Below are 7,374 nucleotides of genomic sequence, written 5' to 3'. Positions count from 1 at the left end.
CATTAGTGTGGAAGACACTAATGGCGCACCAGGCACACGGTGCGCCACTAGTAATTTTTTTCTTATTTTTCCAAACATACTAATGGTGCATCATGGCAAGGTGCACCATTACTAGTGCTAACTAGTAATGGCGCACCGGCCACATAGTGCGCCACTACTGTTGTTTTTTTATTCTTTTTTTGCAAAACTACTAATGGCGCACCCTAGCCTAGTGCGCCATTACTAGTTTAAACTAGTAATGGCGCACTGTGCCATGGTGCGCCATTAGAATATATACTTTATTTTTATTTTTTTGCAAAACTTCTAATGGCGCACTAGCAGCAGGTGCGTCATTAGTAACCAGGGTTACTAATGTTGCATTTGCAGGTGGGGCGCCATTAGTAACCTGGGACCAACAAGATATTTTGGACAGCCCACCTACCCACTCACTTTCCCTACTTCATTCTCTCCACCTCCTCCTCCAAGCTTGTCTCGGCTGCCTCCTCCTCCTCACCTCATTTGCACCATAGATTCATCCAAATTAAGTGGTTAAATTACCTTTTTTGATAGGTAAGTAGGGGGGAAGATATCTTTATGTTGTTCTCCCTCTCCAACAACATGCACATGCACTTTTTGTGGCCTAGCTAGATCTATGTAGGTTCGTGGTGTTGCATATGTTTGTGGTGTTGCATATTTGTTTGTGTTTGCAGGTACCGGTATTTGAAATGCGATAGTTGCCAATATTTTGCCGGAATGTTGATTCATTTCCGTTTCGGCGAGAATTTTGGCACTATGCATTCTTTTTCGGTCCTATTTTTAGGGAAAGTCATGCCAAATTTTTTCTTGGTTCTAAAATATCGTTTTGCTCTACCCCGCAGGCGACCATGGTCCGCACGATGACCAAAGGCATCGTGAATAGGTTTTTGAGCTCCGCGAAGGCCGAGATGCTTGAAAAGAACGAGACGGAGATAAGATGTCCGTGTCGAAGATGCAAGCTGAAGAGCCTTATTGCGGACCCGGATTCCGGGCAGGTGCGGGACCACCTGCTCTTGCATGGTTTCATGGATGGCTATCGGTGGCAAGGTGATGAAGATGACTATGAAGTCGTCCATGGGGGCCGGGCAAGAAATGAGGAAGGGCAGCAAGACAACCACCGGGCTCGGGCGGGCGAGAAGACGAAGAATCTCCAGGACATGATCACGACGGTGATGCTGTACACAGTCATCATGTAGAAGATGCAGGACATGATGATGAGGAAGATGCCGGAGCAGACGAAGGGCATGATCATTAAGATGAAGATGTCGGCAGAGCAGGCGACGATGGACCATCGATGGGCTGGGTGCAGGACCCTCATGTTCAAGAGCTGCTTCTCAAGCAGACGGATAACGCAAGAGCTGCCACCCGAGAGAAAGCCAAGCTGGGTCAACTAGAGATAGACGCGGTTACTCCATTGTATGAAGGATGCACGCCCGAGGATACCCGCCTGAAAGTAACGCTCATGGCTCTAGAGATGAAGGTAAAACATAAAATGACTGACGCATGCTTCGACGAGAACATGTCATTCTGGCGTGAACATCTTCCCAAGGGGAACAAGTGCCCGACCAGTTTTGAGGAGGCGAAGAAAATCGTGTGTCCTCTGAATTTACCGCACGTGAAATACCATGTGTGCATGAACAATTGCATCATTTATCAGGACGAGCACGCGGAGTCTACCATATGTCTGGTGTGCGGCGTCACTCGATACAAGAAGAGGAAGAAAGCTCCTCAAAAAGTGGTGTGGTACTTTCCGATCACTCCTCGTCTGCAGCGGTATTTTGCGGACCCTAAGGTAGCAAAGCTCCTGCGTTGGCACGCGGATAGGGAGGAGAAGAAGCAAGAAGATGACGCAAATGATCTGGAGATAAATAAAAAATACAAGATGCTAAGTCACCCTAGGGACGGGAGCTAGTGGCAAGCGTTGAACTTCGAACACCCAGAATTTGGGACGGATCCAAGGAACATCATGCTGGGCGCGAGCATCGATGGAGTCAATCCGTTTGGCAGCCAGAGAAGCACACATAGCACCTGGCCTGTGTTTGTGTGGATGTACAACCTTCCCCCTGGTTGTGCATGAAGAGGAAGTACATTCACATGAGTATGCTAATTGAAGGGCCGCAACAACCAGGGAACGACATCAATCTGTATCTAGGGCTGCTGAAAGAGGAGCTAGACACGCTGTGGAAAACGCCAGCCAATACGTGGGACGCCGCAGAGAAAGAATATTTCCCTATGAGAGCCGTACCGCTCACGACGGTGCACGACTATCTTGGTTACGGATATGTCGCGGGGCAGGTGGTCCACGGATTTTCTGGATGCGTTAGGTGCATGGGACACAACGTGTCGCCAACTAGATAGAGATCCCGGGTCTTCGAAAACCGTGTTCATGGGACATCGAAGGTGGCTTCGTGACGATGACCCGTGGAGGAAACACAAGGATCTGTTCGATGGTGAAACCGAACCCCGAAGACGCCCGCGTACGAGGCGCGGCGAGGAAATAGACGAGCTGTTGAAAAATTGGAAAGATTGCCCACTGCTGGGAGAGAAGCAAAAGTCGCCAGAGCCGGGAAAGAAGCGAAAGGCACCAGAGCCGCTGCTGAAGGTATGAAAAACGAGGTCTGTTTTCTGGGACTTGCCGTACTGGAAGATCCACCGTGTGCCTCACAGCCTTGATGTCATGCATATCACGAAGAATGTGTGCGAGAGTCTGCTTGGTACCCTACTCAACATGCCAGAGAGGACCAAAGATGGGCCAAAAGCAAGGGTAGACTTGAAATCAATGGGCATCAGGGAGGAGCTTCACGCTAATGATGATGATGATGAGGCGAAGCAGGACACGGAAAGTCGTCGCAAAGGCAAAAAGGCCAAGAAGAGCGGAAATGACTACCCTCCCGCGTGCTTCACTCTCAGTCAGGAGGAGATCGATCAGTTTTTCACCTGCCTCATAGGAGTAAAACTTCCTTACGGTTACGCGGGGAAGATAAGCAGATACCTAGACCCAGCGAAGGAGAAGTTCAGCGGGATGAAGTCTCACGACTGTCACGTGCTGATGACGCAGATACTTCCAGTTGCAATCCGTGGGATCATGGACACGCACGTCCGTGAAATGCTATTTGGCCTATGCAACTTTTTTGACGTCATCTCTCGGAAGTCGGTTGGCGTGAGGCAACTCAGAAGGCTACAGGAAGAGATCGTGGTGATACTATGCGAGCTTGAGATGTACTTCCCGCCCGAATTGTTCGACATTATGGTGCATCTGCTGGTCCATATCATGGAGGATATCATCCAACTCGGGCCAACGTTCCTGCACAGCATGATGCCGTTTGAAAGGATGAATGTTTTATCAAAGGATACGTTCGCAACATGTCACGTCCAGAGGGAAGCATAGCCAGGGGCTTTCTGATCGAAGAGTGCATCTCCTACTGCACGAATTATCTAGGCATCGAGGACCCCGTTGGTCTGCCCGTCAACAGGCACCTCGGCAGGCTCGCTGGATGGGGTCACCGTGAGGGTCGCCGTGAAATGCATGTCAACTTCGAGGGTCGACTCGCCGACTTTGAAAGAGCAAACCTAGTCGCGCTAGAACACATAGACGTGGTCGATCCTTGGGTGGTAGAGCACAAAACCTTTATTGAGAAGACGTACAATGACCGAGGCCAACAGAGGACGGACGGAGATATAATCAAAGAGCACAACTCATGTTTCACGTGTTGGTTCAAGCAGAAGCTTCTGTCGTACCCATTACATGAGGATTCTTCCGCGGAAGAACAACTCATGTTCGCCTTGTCACAGGGCGCCGAGCACAACCTGATGACCTATGAGGCGTACGATATCAACGGCTACACATTCTACACCAAGGACAAGGACATGAAGAGCGATGGTTATTAGAACTCCGGGGTAACGATGGAATACTACACCAGTAACGACAAGGACAGATACTACGGAAGGATCGAGGAGATGTGGGAGCTGAGCTACTCTGGAGAGAAGGTCCCGATGTTCCATGTCATATGGGCCAAGAGCGTCATAAAAGAAAACCGGTATTTCACCACCATGGTTATACCCGAAGCCAAATCCAAGACCGCGGGCGCAAACGTCACCGCAAAAATGAGCCATGGGTACTGGCTTCCCAAGTGGACCAATGCTTCTTCATTACCGACCCGCCAAAGCCCAGCTCGTGTTGTCGTGGGAAGAGGCAAAAGGAAGATCATCGGAATGGATGGAGTCGCCAATGAGCAAGACTTCGACAAGTACGGCGACCTGAAGATGGAACATGACGATGACGATGAAGTATCAGCATACACCACAAGAAGAAGCAGGACCACCCTACCTAAAGGACGTCCATTCAAGAGAATAACTCCATTTACGAAAAATAAGGGCAAGAAGATTGTGAACAGATAGCTAGCTAAGATCGATTGTATTTAAATTGTAGCCTTCATTTCTCGATTGTATTTCATGTGCACTTTTTGAACTCATGAATGTTTTTAAATTTCATGGACACTCGATCTCGATCCCCTCCATCTCGATCGCTATCCCACCTCGCCAGATCCGGTCCCCCTCGCCGCCGAGCACCCCCCGCACCATCTCCCCCGCTCCACCGGTCGCTGCCGCCGACCCCCAGCACCCACCCTCCCATGAATGATATTTTCATATGCAACTCATGAATGATACTTTCAAATAATAAATTTGATGACATTTTTTCATATTCATAAATATTTACAAATAAAAAATTTGATGATATTTTTTTAAAAATTATTACTGTTTTTATTAAAAAATATTATTGGTATGATTTAAACAAGTTTGAACATATTTAAACACAAATAAATATCAAACAACATTTTAAATGCATAAAAACAAAAATTGAGGAGCCTGGGAATCGAACCCAGGACCTCCTAGTGTGTGTGCTGCGTGTTGACCAGTCGGGCTAGCGGGCGTGTTCTGATGGAGATAGGGTTAGGTGGAATATAACTTGACCAGTCGGGCTATTAATTAAAACAAAATTCTAATGGCGCACCAGGGGGAGGTGCGCCATTAGAATCGTCGTACTTATGGCGCACTAGGGGAGGTGCGCCATTAGAACCCTCCCCCCCCCACTCCACCTATTCCCCTCGCACGGTGGCCTCCCTCCCTCCCTCGCCAGATCCCCCACTCGACAACCCTACGCCGCCGCCCCCTTGCTCCGCCCCCTCCGTCTGCCGCGCCTGCACGCTGTCGGCAATGCCGCCACCGATGTGGTCTTGCGCTGCCCTGACACCACCGCCCCGACCCCCGCGGGACTCCACCCCCGTCGCCGCCGCCCCCGCACCCCCGCCGCCTCCCCCGCTCCGACGACCGCCGCGCCGGCTCCGACGAGCAAGGCCAGCGCTAGGGTTCCAGGGCCGCCGCCGGATCAACGCCCCGCCTCCACAAGGAGAGGAGGAGCTCCGCCGTTGCCACCGAGGGGAGGAGCCCCGCTGCCATCGAGAGGAGGAACCTCGCCGCCAGGTCTTCAACGCCCCACCGCCGCCAGGTAACCCTCCTCCCTCTGCCTCTCTTCTCCTCTCTTCCTCCTCCTAGTGTGTGTGCTGCTACCACTGAAAAAGGCAGGAATACAATCCAAATTACTGAAAAAGAAACACTGTAATACCCATGTGCTTGAAAATTATGCTTGAGAAGAGAATAAAATTGCTGCTTGTGTTTGAATATTGGCTTGATGCTGGTTTTGTAGTTTGAAGGTGTCTGTCCATGTGAAAAGAGTCCAGTCAGCAATACCCATGTGGTATATATCTCTATCTCTGTCAGCGTGTGTGTGTAGTAGGGTAGTTGGGTTGGAATGGATCAAGAGAGAGGTAGGTGGGAATGGATCAAGTCAGTCCCATCCATTCGTTGATGTTTAATGCAGAAGAAGATAATGACACTGATTAGACTTATTATTGCTTGATAAAGAGAGGAAGGAAAAGGGAACCCAGGTAGCACATACTTACTAAGTAGTAGTATTTGAGTTGACCAAAACACAACTCCAAGAGGAGCCAGGCAACCATCAATTACATGTATATGCAACTTTTTTTTACTTATACATACTACGGTCTTCTCAAAATGTAAGACCTTTTGTTAGCCTAAAAACGTGTTACATTTTGAGAGGGATGTAGTGGTAGTAAAGTTGGAGGAGGTTAGTAGATGGTGCAGTAAAATTAAATTAACAAGAAGGGAAGAAAGAAAGAAAGAGGGTTTCTTGTGTGGCAGTACAAAAGAAGACTTGTTCCTTCCTTGCTCTTGTAGTTTCTTTTATTATTAACAACAAAGAAAGAAAAAAGAAGAATGGTTATGTTTCTTCCTTGGTCTGTGTCTGTGTGTTGAGTAGGAGGTGTTTGTGGATATCGGGTTGGTTCAATCTCTTGAAGGTGCTCGTAATGTGTTGTTAGGGTTTGTGTTTTCTTGAAAGAAAAAAAATTCCCTTCATTCCAATAATATAAATGCTCTTATATTAGTACTATTATGGGAGTGTGGGAGTATTTGTGAGCAGCATTGATTGATTGATTCAGGCTCGAGTCTATGTGGATTCAGTCAGTCAGTATAGTACTAACTTTGGCAGTCTGAATATAGTATGAAATAAAAAGAGCAACTTTCTTCGCTTCATTTCCTTTCATTTTTGAGTTGTCTCTTGTTTGTCGTCGGCAGGCAGCTCAGCACAGCACAACATAGCTGCTGCTTCTTCTTTCTTCTTCCCCTACCTGCCTGCCTGCTTCTTTCTACTAGAGTGCTAGGCCTGTAACTTTACTAACCTTGGAGTAGGTAGATCCATATATAGCACAATGCAAATAAGCACGAGTAATTGCAGAGATGAGTAAGCAAACATGTGTACCTCTAGTTCAGGACCAAGTTCACATATATATATGCATACCTCTAGCACTTGCATAACTGTCTGTGTTTGTATGTCAAGCTGTATGCATTTTTTAAGCTTATTTTACTATTCTGCTAGGTGCTTATTCAGCAGTATTTTATTTCGAACCATATTTGCCTTGTGATGCAGTGCAGCTAAAGAAAGGGATAGAGAGAGAATAATGAAAGGGCCCTAACCTAAAGCAATATAATGGTCACTAGCTAATATGAACATGCTTTAGTATTACCTACCTGTATGTACTGTATGTGTTATTTTAATTTGATGGCTACTGTGTAATGTTCCTTTATTTTGTTTCTAATTTCTGGAGAGGAGAAATGTTGGTCATGGTGTTGTATAGTTACTAGAGTAGATGTTAAACTGTTGCCGAATCTGATACATTGTTGAACATTTTATTACTTGTTGCATTGGAGGTTCATCTTGTCTTGAGGCAAACAAATCAGCATTGGAGGCTCATCTTTGAGACTCATCTTTATTACATATCA

This window comes from Triticum aestivum, chromosome 2B, assembly GCF_018294505.1.
Source record: "Triticum aestivum cultivar Chinese Spring chromosome 2B, IWGSC CS RefSeq v2.1, whole genome shotgun sequence".
NCBI lineage: Eukaryota > Viridiplantae > Streptophyta > Magnoliopsida > Poales > Poaceae > Triticum > Triticum aestivum.
This window is presented reverse-complemented; position numbering follows the sequence as displayed.